The sequence below is a fragment of the Sceloporus undulatus genome, chromosome 1, assembly GCF_019175285.1.
Source record: "Sceloporus undulatus isolate JIND9_A2432 ecotype Alabama chromosome 1, SceUnd_v1.1, whole genome shotgun sequence".
NCBI classification, from domain to species: domain Eukaryota; kingdom Metazoa; phylum Chordata; class Lepidosauria; order Squamata; family Phrynosomatidae; genus Sceloporus; species Sceloporus undulatus.
In genome coordinates, this window is record NC_056522.1 from 36668821 (window position 1) to 36679229 (window position 10409).

The following is a 10409-nucleotide window of genomic DNA, read 5'->3' on the forward strand; positions in this document are numbered from 1 at the left end:
GGCCAGGTAACCAGTGAAGCTGTTTCAGCAAGGGCATTATATGAATCTGACTCAAAATGTTTTATATGTTGTGTCTGTCTTGTGGCAATTGGTCATCTACACCTAGTTTATATGACTTAAATGGTTAGAAGATTATCTTTGGTGGGATGAAAAAGTGCCTACTGGTTTTAGCTCAGCTGGAAAACCTTGACAGCACTTTAAATAATTATTAACTGACACAATCAAAATAATATATAATGCAAAGCTTTCTTGATTGTTCACATTAAAAACACACTATAAACCAGGAATCTGGAAAGAAAGAAAAAAGGAGGAAAATTAGCATCATGTCAAAGTATGAATGCCTAATTAAGAATACTTGGATGAAAGAGAATAAAGTTCAAATCAAGGTCACAAAGGGAACTGATTGAGGAAAGCTGTCATTTTTGCTCGGGTTGCGAAGCTGGTTTAGTGACACAGTTTCCTCTGAATCAGATCCTTACAATGAAAAATTACACTGTCGGGGTTAATAAAGAGGGTGCACATTTGCTAAGGCGAACATCTCAATTAAAATGAAAATGGCTAACGTCTTGCTCCAAGGTGAAGTAATAAAAGGAAAATAAACAAACTCTCAAATTGCTGATAAATTATGGGCCAAATTCAGTCCCACAGTTCCAAACACTGCGCCTGTTTTTAGATCCTTCCCCAGAGAAATATCACTTTCTTCCCAGGAAGGGCTGTTAAAAAAAATTCCAGACAGAGAACTATAGAAGCCTTGCCAAAAAGGCTATGTTGAGATGGGGGAAAGGGGTGGAGGGGGAAAGAAGAAGAAAGAAAAATAAATAGAAAGAAAGAAAGAAAGAAAGAAAGAAAGAAGAGAAACACTGAAGAAAGCTGGGTTCTAATTGTATAAATTTTCCTAGCTTCAAGATGGGTATTTCTACCCAGCCTAGGCTAGATTACATTGGTACACAGAAATGGGGAGTCATTTCTAAACAAATGGGGTTCTCTTTCCAATTTATAATAGATTCTCAAATGCCAGAGCTACCTTGGATCTCCAGTATTACCCATTGTGGGGTACTACTAATTGAACACCACTGTTTTTTATTAGAGGATCTATGTTGTCAGTTAATCTTTTTCTGGATTTTTGAAAAACTTTCAATTATACCAGCTCATGCATTACAAAATATAAAACATAAAAGACAAGGGGAAGCTGCAAAACAAAACAAAAAAAAACTGTTGAGTAACTGATACCTTCCTCCAGAATATCAATCCATCCTTGCTTCTCTATCCCTTCCCCTGCCCCATACCAGGGATATAAATCTCTGACTGCTTCATCTTTGCATGTGAAGATAAACAATTATGATAGTTTTCTCTCTGTGGCAAGAGAAAACAAATATTCTTCAGCAGTGTGTGTGTCTGTGCATTCAAGTGGCCTGTCAATTTATGGCAATCCCATGAATTTCATAAAGTTTTCTTAGGCAAGAAATCCTCAGGTTTTGTCAGTTTCTTCCTCTGAAATATAGTCCAAAGCATCTGATATTCCTTGGTGGTTTCCCATCCAAGAACTAACCAGAGTTGACCCTGCATAGCTTTCAAGGTCAGACAGGATCTGGTGCCTTTAGGGAACGTAGGCAGTTTTCGCTGTTTTCAAATGTCCTGAAGTGCTGCAAGGGATTTATCCTGCAGAGGGAGGGAAAGAAAACATGCAATATTTAATGCAAAAATTGTTTTCTCTTCAGCCTTGGCTTCAGCCCTCTTCAGAAAACAAGGTTATGGTACAAAAAATTGTGTTTTCTGCACCGGACACCCATTTCTGCATATAAAACTTTTTTTGCATAATCACAAAATCTTAGAGTTAGAAAGATCCACAAGGGTCATCTAGTCTAAACTCTCCCCATGCAAGAATATACAACATAGGCCCGTTACAGACCGCCTAAAAGCGGCGGTCTGCCGGCGGCACCGGTTGCTGCGTCCGGGAACCACAGCGGCCAAACCATGCGATTCCTGGGTGCAGCCGAAAAGAAGCACCAAAATGGTGCTTCTTTTTGCGCACCGGAAGTGGTGCCACGAGGCGCTAGTTGTGCACTCGCGGCGTCACTTCCGGGTTGCGACGTCCTGACACTATGCGCCCGCGACGTCAAGATGGCAGCGCCCATGTGGATGGGCGCCACCATTTTGTACAGACTGGTATGGTATGGTACAGACTCAGTCCGTACTACGGTTGAGGGGCGTCAGGAAGTGACACCCCTTTCTAACCCTAGCACGCACTATAGGCGCGTCTGTAACACGCCTAACACACTCCTAAAAGATGCCCATTGCTGCATCTACATGGCAGAAATAATCTGTTTTGACACTGCTTTGTGCCATGGCACAATGCTAAGGAATTTTGGGACTGGTAGTTTGTTCTCGCCCAAGAGCAGAGCCAGAACAAACTACACAGATTATTGCATCACAAAAAAAGTGACTTATCACCAAAGGGATACTGTCGCTTTTTTGATTAATCTCTGATTTTATCACACATAAATCACCTCCACACCGCCATTCAGTGACTGCAACCCGGCTACATCCCGCGTCCTGACCACACTTAGCCAGCTGGTTTTCAAAAATGGGAGCCAAGTTGCAGTTGCCTAGTGGCGAATGTGATAAAAATGCATGTGACAAAATCAGAGATTAATCCAAAAAGTGATTGTATCCCACTAGGGATAAATTGCCTTTTTTATAGTGTGATAATCTCCTATCGCTCCCAGAATGCCATAGCATTGAGCCATGGCAGTTAAAGTGGTGTTAAACCAGATTATTGCTTCAGTATGGATGCAGCCTTTGTTTAAAGACCTCCTAGGAGTCTACCATGCTCCAAGGCAGTCTATTCTACTCTCAAGAGCTAGAGTCCTGTTGGAGTGTTGCACGCTTCTAAATTGACAAATGTGCAGGAAATAGATGCAAGAATATGTGAAACATCTACATTCTGTTCAGGGATACTGCTTTGTAACTGTGTAGCAGACCCAGCAAAGGGACCAATGCACAATGGAACATTGATGATAGAGTTTCAGTGCACATTGGGTATTCCTGTTATGCATCAGCTTCACAATTCACAATTTACTAACCAGATTTCTTAAGACCATTGCTACTTAGTTAAGTGCATGCAAATTTACATTGTTTGAAAGGACACATAGTGAGCCTTTGGTATCCACTGGATTTGGTTCCAGGAACCCCCCTATAAAAGCCAAAATCCATGAATGCTTCTCCCATTAAATATAATGGCATAGTAAAATAGTGGCCTTTATTTTAAAAATGGCAAAATCAAGGCTTGCTTTGGGGAATTTTATTTTTAATATTTTCAAGCTGTGGATTGGTTGAATCTACAGATAAAGAATCCGAGCATACTGAGGGATGAGTATACAGGATTCTGGCAAAGATGTTCTTATAGAATCTCTTTTCTTGTGATTTCACTCCATTGCTTTGTGTTGTAGTCTTTGGAGTAGCAGAAAACAAGCTTGCTCCATCTTCCACATGACATCCCTTTAGATATTTAAAGATGGCTATCAAGTCTTCTCTTCTCCAAGCTAAATATAGCCAGCTCCCTCCATCATTTTCTGTGGATAATTCTTCTGGAATACTTTTGGATGTCGATTACCAGGACACAGTTGCAGAAAATGTTGGCCAGGGGACCTTTTTTTCAACCTGGGAGAAAACATTTACCAATATTCTTCCCATGCCTATCAGAGATATAGAATCACAGAATCATAGAGTTGGAAGAGACCGCATGAGTATTTCTTAGCCACTGACTATGTTTACACCCCATGGTTTGTTTTGGACAAGGGCTACTCTTATTTAAAAAAATCCTCCTAACAATTGTCAGGGTAAAATTCAAAAATACTTTTCCTCCTTACAATTTCTTTCTCCCTACAAATCTTGGTGTTCACCTAGGCTGCATCTGCACTGCTGAAATAATGCAGTTTGACACACTTTAACTGCCATGGCTCAATGCAATGGAATAATGGGATTTCTAGCTTCTTCTGGTGTCAGAGCTAGAAGGCTAAATACCTCACAAAACTATAAAACCCAGAATTCCATAGTACTGAGCTATGGCAAATAAGATGGTGTCAGGCTACATTATTTCTCCAGACCTAATCATGCTACCCCATCCCTCCGGTTTCTTAGCAGCCATTTTTACTACAATCCTGACATCCGAATTTGCTATCGAGAACTGAAATTCTCAGTTGGAGTCTCATACAAGGGGAAAGCAACTGGGTAGCATTTTTGTAGAGCAAAAATATCTGGTGATGGAAAGCTTAAGCATCACTTATTTTCTTCATCCCTCAAAATTTTCCAATTACAAGGAAACTAACTTTCCCCTTTAAAAAAAAATTGTCTCTTTTACAGGCACCTAGCTTTCATGTACACCTTGCCTCATATACAGTCCTGACTTAATTATTCATTGGGTGCCAGAACAAAATGGCTGCTACTAAAAATACCCTTCCTTCTGTTAAATTCTGCTTCAGCCAATGAAAATACACCCCCTGCTGGCTTTCGTCACTGATCTTAAAGAGAATACTCAGTTTATTACATCAGAAATGTGTTTAATTTTAAACAGACAAATAAAACGCTATGTGATCTGGAAAACTCAATACAGTTCACTAACCATATACTGTTGCATGACTGATGATTGGCACCAGTCACTTGCCTTGCCCTGGTAATAAATCCCCAATATCCACTTTTGAAAACATACTGAAGATCAACTCAGGGCACATCTACACTAGAGAAATAATGCACTTTGACACCACTTTAAGTGCTGTAGCTGCAGACTATGAAATCCTGAGATTTGTAGATGTCTTTAGCCTTCTCTGAAAAAGTGTCACAAAACTACCCAGGATTCTGTAGCATGGGGCCATGGCAGTTAAAGTAGTACCAAACTGCATTATTTATTTCTAAAGTGTAGACACACTCTTAGTAGTAAAGTAGGACTTCTTCCTCCTCCATGGACATGGTTAGTGGTTGATAACAACCTGATCAGAAAATGAAACAAATAAAAATAGATTGGAATCCTGGAATTTATAGTCTAGAGAGGGGGACACAGCATATTCTGCCAGATAGCTCTAGTGCCTCAAATCCCAGAGTTCCAAACAATGCAACCATGGCAGTTAAGTGCTATAATTGTGTAGGCAAGATACGGTATGGATTTACACTTAGGTCTTCCTGGTGACCTTTGTATAGTCAACCAACTGGCCACAATGTGGCCACTCTTCTTAAGTTCTCAAGCCTTTAATCTCCACATTCCCAAATGTGGACTTTATTGGCCAGGACCCTGTTTGTCCACCATATTCACATAATGGTCCATTGTGATCATGGTTGTACCCAAGTGATAAGTAAGGTAGATTGCTCTCTAATTATGCTAGTGACAAATGGGATCCATCAGTTTTATGCCCAGTGTTCCTTCCTTCCGACTGCTGTGCTGTCCCTGTTTAAGCCAGTGTTATTACACTGGTAGAATTGCATAACAGGGCTGTGATTATTGTCTCCCTGATGGGCCACCAGTTAGGAGAGGTGGGGAGTGTTTGGCTTAGTAAAATGAAAGGAGAGTGCTGAAAGTGTGGGTTGCAACTTCTTAAGGATCAGGAGGGAATCACTAGAAACTGGGGCTCCTACCACATTACAAAATGAATGCAATTTGACACCACCAACTATCATGGCTCCATTCTATGGAATCTTGAGATTTGCAGTTTGTTGTAGCACCAAAGCTCTATGACAGAGAAGACTAAATAACCCATAAAGCCACAGATCCCAGACTTCCAAAGCATTGAGTCATGGCAGTTAAAGTATTGTCAAACCGCATTCATTCTGCAGTGTAACTGCAGTCAGGGAGTGTCTATTCTACAACTCCCCCCTCCCCCCATGGCTACATATTTGCTTCAGTGGGACTACAGAACCACATTGGATTGAATGTTAAGAATTTTCTGTGCTGTAAATTGCACTAGGTAGGTTCACATAAATTTTGTCCACCATTGTCAATGTATGAAAATTACTGTATATAATATTGACTATATTTCAAACCTGACTATGGGACAGAGACAGCTTTGGTCACCTTGATGGATATCTCCATAGGGAACTTGACAGGGGTGATATTTCGCTGTTGGTCCTGCTAGACCTTTCAACGCCTTTTAATATCATCATCCATAGTATCCTTCTAAGCCGCCTTTCTGGGATGGGGCTTGGGGGAACTGTTTTCATAGCCCAAGAGGGTATTTCAATCATGGTTTCAGAGTCCAACACTGAAACCACTATACCATACTGATCATTTAAAACAAGATTAAATTAAAAGCATATTTTATGAAAGTTAAAAAAAAGATTATTGTTTTTCAAAACATTGTTAAAAGCACAGTTAAAACATAATCTGGGGAAAAAAACAGAATAAAAATCATGTGCAAAATCATATATCTTTAAAAAGCAGGAAATACTTAACTAAACTGCAACTATACCAGAAAGGAATGTTAACATAGATCACCCCAAAATCTTTTATTAAGAAAACCTACTTCAAACTTCTCTACTTTCTGTGTCCTTCTGGTTCTCCATCTGTGGACTATTGTATTGAGTCACCTCCTCACAGCTGTTCCCACATTCAGTGCTCCCTTTCAGTATAATTGAAAATCAAACTCAATGAGGCATTACCATAAGTGCAATTAGTTAGTCCCAACTGGAGTGTACGCATAGAATCAACTTCTGAATGGCAAGTAAACACATAGGTAAATCCCATGGATTTAGTGGGTCTACTCTAGTTGGGGCTCACAATAGTATTTGGGATATTAACTGTGTCAAAGCACTTTTTTTAAAAAAATAGCAGCAAGAAAGAAGTTGTGCAGTATCAGAAACACAGGACTGAAGAATTTAATCCTTTCTCCCCCTGCTTAAAATGCCCCCTCTACTGGAGACTTCCCTTCTGACACAAATAGCAACTGTGGGGAGGAATTCATAGGGAGCATAACAGGAAAGAAGGATAAAATTCCCTTCCCTATAAGTCCCCCCATGTAATTTATGTTAGAGAACCCCTATATAGGACTGTACTTAATGCCACATGCACTCATTCCAGAAGGACATCACAAAGACTTGTACAAGCACAGAAGAGGTCTAAATTACTCAAAGGTACTAGATCCCATCTGATCTTGGAAGCCTTGGTTATTACCTGGATGGGAGACTGCCAATGAATACCAGGTGCTGTATGCTATATTTCAGAGGAAGGAATGGCAAAACCACCTCTGAGTATTCTTTGTCTAAGAAAACTTTATGAAACGCATGGGGTCACAATATATCAACAGGCAATACCCCTGGACACCACTTCTTTGGCCCCTGGAACCTCCCATGTGTCCTCCATTGCACGGCAGGGGGTTGGACTGGATGGCCCTTGTGGTCTCTTCCAACTCTATGATGCTATGATTCTATGCTTCTACTCCAAAGCCTCTATTGCATTTTATTTCCCCTTAGCATGATATTTGGACAACCACACAGGCATTTAGGAATTTAGGGGACACAGGCCATGGGGAGAAAGGGAAGAAGAAATTGGTACCTGCCCTTCCATGACATTGTCCATCCCTAGTGCAGAAGATTAAATTGGTCTCTTTTTAAAAGATGTGAATCAATACTACCCATGGGGAAAAATTTTTTCTTAGGAGTGAGGAATACATGGAACAATGCATTGTATTTTGTGTGGCTTTGGAGTCCTTGTTTCTTTCATTTCAACATTTACCACCCTCTTTTCATTTTCTTTTATTGAATATGCCTGCTTACCTATTTTTTTCCCCATCAAGTGCTGCAACTGGTTGCCTTTAAACTTATTTCTTTAAATGCAATGTGCTTTAGTATATTTTTCAGATTCCTATCCTTGCCCTCCCAGGTTGCCAAAGTGAAAGAAAAGCACTTCCACTGTGACCATGCAAGGGTGAAATGAGAACAGTTGCCAAGTCGTGCTGAGAGCATGGAGGAACCGAATGGCCCGTCTACTCATTCATTCTTTTCCCACGAAGAGTCTGAACCTTTAGGAAAAGAACTTGGATTGTTAAGGAACTATTAATTGGTGGACAGTTAATTATTGACAGATTTGGAGAACTTTATCTTTCAATCAAAAGCTGGCCCCCGACCAAACAGTAAGCAATTTAAAGCCAGAAAAGTCAATCTATACACGTGTCCTTTCAGTCTGCGTTGTACCTTTTTTAATACTTTGGATAACTGGCTCACACAATTACTGTCAATTTGCAGTTTCCAGCATATCCTTCTTGGTTTGAAGCAAACACAGAGGCAAACCTTCTGTTCTCATATAGGCCGTATCGGCTGTCTGACTAGCATTTGTGTGTAACCAGGCTCTACTGCCGGCAGTGAAAGGGGAAAAAATGACCAAGAAGGGAAATGAAAGCAAACAGTAAATTCTCTCCAAAGGAGTCTCTGATCTCCTGGCAAACTCCAGGCCAAGTCAAGGTGGCTACCCTGCTTAACCCCACTTGGCATTGAGCAGGAATTACCAAGGGGGGATCCATCTGGAGCTGGCTGAGATAAGAGGTGTCCAGTGTTAATAAACAGGCTTCCTCTACACCTCAGCAGGGCCTTCCTTTTCTAAACAGTCTTCCCTTTAATGTTGTAAAATGTTTTTTTTCCATTTATTCAACTATTACGCCTTTGGTGGTAGAAGAGGGAGAATGGAGAAGAAGGAGGGGGAACATACAGGCAGAGGGAGGGCATGAAGGGGGGAAAAAGAGCTGTCTATATTTTCAAATAAGTTACTCACCTGCTTTTTTAAAAAAATGAAGATCTCCTCCATGGCCTGTGTCTTTCTTCCTCAAACATATTCCAAGGGTCACCACTGCACCCTCTGAAGAACAAGAAAGAGTTCTGGTAAACATTATGGACTCCCTACTAGCATTAATTGGGGAAAGGAACATTTTTTAATCAAAGCATGGAAGTGATATATTAAAAAAAAACAGAGCTAAGGAGTAATTAGTCACTTTGGGGTATACTGTAACTAGAATGTGCCATGGTCACATTTCTGAAGTACTATGACAAGACCAAAGTTAGTCTTTGTTGTAATGAGTACTTGTAATTGATGTAGTGAGTAATTAATTGATGCAATGAATAACAGCTTGTAGTTTCATTTGAAAAGTTACTTTGAAAATGCACCTTTGGAAGCATTTTTGGGGGGGCATTGAAGTTTTATGCCATTCTCTTACCAAACCTATTTCCCCCCCCCTCAAAATTTTTTTTACAAAGAAGCCTTAAAAACCACTGCAAATAATGCAGCAAGTTACTTTTTTTTCAACATTGCAATGAAGAATAGCCACCAATTGCTCCTCAAACTCTGCGATGAGTAACAGGAACAAATTACTTGTAAAAAGTAGTTTTCCAAGCTCTGTTTATAACTCAACAATGCCACATAGAAAGGGATGCAGCATCCAGTATCATTCAGTTAATGAATGATTGAGATGCCCTTGAAGGTTAAATTTGCCCAAACAAAAGGTCAAGGGACATCTTCAAAACAAAATATTGATTAAAGCAAGTTAAATGTTTTGACTTGAAGGAGACACGAAGGATTTAAAAAAACAAAACAAAATGAAGTTGCCCAGATAAGAAAGGGACAGGAAAGATTGGGGGGTGGGCATCCACCCCAGACACAAAGGAAATGGTAGAAAACATATCTGAATCAGCTAGTCATCTACTAACAAGCTGTAAAGATTTCCAATGACAAGTTGTCACATTAGTTTAGTGAAACTGAAGCAGCACTTATCCCTTTTCCTGTGCTTAATCTCTCCCTGCGGTCCACAGAAACATGCTACTGCGTTTAATAGGATTAGGAGAGTTCACTTTCCCTTCTCGTGAGCTCTTCCCTCTCTCCCGCCCCCTTTTCTTTGGTGATTCTATTTGAACCAATGCAAGAGTCTTGAATTAATCTGCTTCCTCTCAAGATATCCCTCTTCTAACCCACCTTTCTCAAGACGAATGCATCCAACCAGGAGGTTCTTGGAGGAACTTGTGAAAGACAACATGGAGGAAAACAAAAATACATTGAACCCTGATGATGATGATGATGATGATGATGATGATGATGATGATGATATTTTATTTTTTTTTACCCACTTCTCCTCAAGGCAGGGTACAACATGTTAAAATACAAACACAGTTTTATAAAAACACATAAAACCAACAGTTAAAACACAGTACTATAAAATCATTAAAATGCACTCATATAATACATTTAAAATATACCAATTAAAAAGTCATGATTTAAAATTGACTGCATAGGCCTACTGGAAGAGATATGTTTTAATGCTGTTTTAAATGCCATCAGTCTTTTCAGCTGTCATTATCTCTTCCAGCAGGTCATTCCACAGTCTGGGGGCAACAGATGAAAAAGTCCCCTTAGAAACAGTTGCCAGTTGGAGTAAACATTTCTC

The 10409-nt window shown here is 40.0% G+C and overlaps 1 long non-coding RNA gene across 1 annotated transcript; it reads right to left on the minus strand.

Annotated features, from left to right (window-relative positions):
* Window positions 1–1513: 1513 nt before the first annotated feature.
* LOC121918896 lies at window positions 1514–8833 on the minus strand. Its single transcript, XR_006101339.1, has 3 exons — window positions 8750–8833; window positions 7759–8003; window positions 1514–1659 (listed from the first exon to the last, which is right to left on the minus strand). It is a non-coding gene; the product is annotated as an uncharacterized LOC121918896 (long non-coding RNA).
* Between the last annotated feature and the right edge of the window lie 1576 nt (window positions 8834–10409).